General features: G+C 39.3%; 1 long non-coding RNA gene across 1 annotated transcript; it reads right to left on the reverse strand.

The window, feature by feature from the left end:
• Nucleotides 1–1,420: 1,420 nt before the first annotated feature.
• LOC130086966 (uncharacterized) lies at nt 1,421–1,951 on the reverse strand. Its single transcript, XR_008807301.1, has 2 exons — nt 1,899–1,951; nt 1,421–1,710 (listed from the first exon to the last, which is right to left on the reverse strand). It is a non-coding gene; the product is annotated as an uncharacterized LOC130086966 (long non-coding RNA).
• Between the last annotated feature and the right edge of the window lie 785 nt (nt 1,952–2,736).

Raw genomic sequence — 2,736 nt, forward strand, 5'->3', positions numbered from 1 at the left:
ATCCTAGACCAGCAGAGGACCAAAAACTGTTTTTCAAATATATATTTAAATCATTACTGTTTTATGGAAGTAATAGAGCAGTGTTGGAAACTGTAAGTTTTATTAAATGTAAAATAATAATGAATGTATATCAGTAAAAAAAACAAGGTAAAGCAAGCCAGAAAAATTTATATAAAATAAAAAGTATTTTCACACGACAACGATGCGCTATAAACGGAAAGGTTTCCATTTCCATTTTTCGCGCACAGACCACAACATTTTCAAAGCGATCCCCGTTGACACGGTTCTGCAAAAACACTGTATTTTGCTGTCAGGCCAGTAGATGTAGATGTAATTCTGTACAAAAAAAAAAAACCCTATGTGCCTATAGACTAAACATGTAATAAACATGTGCATGATGTCACCATTTTCACAAATTCGTGTTTTTATAGTTTACACAGAGATGACACAGAGAACAGTATAGTTTAAATAAAACTTGCCATTTGAAACCCGTTTTCAAAAGTATGTTTTCAGGCACCCAAAACACTGCTATTGTGTAGATGAACGGCCAAAACGGATAAAAGGTTTTCAGTTTTTAGTTGAAAACGGTGTCGTATAACGGCCCCTAAGTGAAGTTCTGAAACTAAGAATAAACCCACAGACTAAAGTAATATTTAAGTTTTAGTGAGCTATAATTAGATTAATTGTATTGATTGGTATTGTTACGTACACTCTACAATATAGAATGAAACGTCATGGACACCTCATCCCTGAACGTGACAATTTCTCTTTTTCACATTTCCTCGATGTGATGATGTCATAAACTAAAACAAAAACAGTAGCCGCGCCCACCAGAACAGAGAGGACCAATCGGGCGAACACTTCAGAAGCATCACAACAGAAAGCACAATCTGAGGAAATACAAAAACATCATGATACACTTACCAACAACATAAAGTACAAAAAAAAAATAAGGCATCCAAGATAATATGTCAATAATAATATAACTAACATACCTGAGCATGGCTGACAGCGCTCAGTGTTGTTGAGATGTGTGGTCCGGTTGCTGATGGGATTGTTCAGCACACAGCTGTACAAATCATCCAGACACCCCAGATGTAAAGAGAGGCTTCGGTTGAGATCACTCACACTTATGCTGGACAATAAGCTGATTCCTTTGTACCAGGAGAGAGTCACATCACTCACATTCAACACTGATGAACACACCAATGAACATTTGGACACTGAAGATCCTGATGGTGAATTTGGTGGGAATTCACTGACAATAACCGGAACGGGCAGACGAGCTTAAAAACATGAAAGAATAATGAGAAATGTAGCTTTCCTGCAACTGTCCATATAGCATACAAAACACAGTGCAACCTGTAAATCTCTACTCACCGTAGACAGTGACACTGAATATACGTCTGGTTTTTGTTTCGCTGCTGATGGTGATTTGATAATCTTCAGAGTCTGTGATTCTGGTGTTCATGATGGTCAGAGATCCAGTTTGAGTGTCCACCTTCAGTCTGTTTCTGAATCTCCCATCAAGAACATCTTCCCTTATTGAGATGTCCTTGGTCACGCAGTTCATTTTTGCTAAAAGAGGCCCGGTGGTTTTAAAGTTCCACATGATCAGACCATTTGTCTGTAGTTCAGTATCAGTCTGTAGAGTGACTGAATCTCCCTCCATCACTGACACTGACTTCATTGCATCAACACCAAACACACCTGGAGAACAAGGAAAAAAACAAGTCAATTGTGCAGATTAAGAATCTGAAAGGTATTTCAATTAAGCTTTAACTGAAATGTGTGGTATTGAAACAATTTCAAAAGTCCAATTTTTGCTTTCAAATGAAATCCTTTAAAATTAATAGATCTCAGAGACGCATCTTCATATGTGTGTAACTTACCAAGACGGCAACAGCACAAACAGAACAAAATTGATCTGTCGAACATTTTCCTCAGCAGTTCTGAAAGTTCAGGGATCTGATCTAGTATCACTCGAGGTGCTCGAGCTTAAAACTCTGAAAGCGCTGTGGTTTGCAGCGGATGAAATCAAGCCCGATCTCCTGCGCTGCGCGTCTTCTTTCTCCTCCCTCCACACACACCACAGCAAACCTGATCATGCAAAATGGTGGACGTGTAAGAGAGTTTCCAAGAAAAAACACCTCGGCTGAAATGATTTCACTCACAAGTCACTGTGAATTCAATGAAGCCGTTTGCAAAGCGCAATCCCCACAGACGGACAACGTTACATCTGGACTCTTTATTGTTGTATTGTCGCAATCCTGCTAAATAATGTGCCATGTGCTCCAATGTAGATCGTCGATGCTTGTGAGCCTACAGAAAACAGGACGACTGCTGGTTGTCATGATAACAGTGTGATTTCTTTCACACTGAACTAAACCCAGACAGCAACATAGTGTAGTGTCGGATCAGATCCGGGCCTCATTTGGTACACGTGGATCCCATGCGTACCAGAAGAGGGCCGGATCTGGGCCGACACTATGTTGCTGTCTAGGAAGATTAATTCTTGTTGCTTTTTACAATAAAAGCTGCAGTTTAATAAAGTTAAATGTAGGAATATTAATTCGTTTTCCACTTTTACGGTACGTTTAAGCGACAGCGATGTACTAAAAACTGAAAAGTTTTTCCTTTGCGTTTTTCAAGTACAGACAACAATGTTGTCTAAACAATCCCTGTTCACACGGATCAGCGAAAACGGCATTAAACACTGTATTCTTCTGCCAGACC

The sequence above is a fragment of the Rhinichthys klamathensis genome, unplaced genomic scaffold (assembly GCF_029890125.1).
Source record: "Rhinichthys klamathensis goyatoka isolate OS25496 unplaced genomic scaffold, OSU_Roscu_1.1 h1tg000103l_1, whole genome shotgun sequence".
Taxonomy (NCBI): domain Eukaryota; kingdom Metazoa; phylum Chordata; class Actinopteri; order Cypriniformes; family Leuciscidae; genus Rhinichthys; species Rhinichthys klamathensis.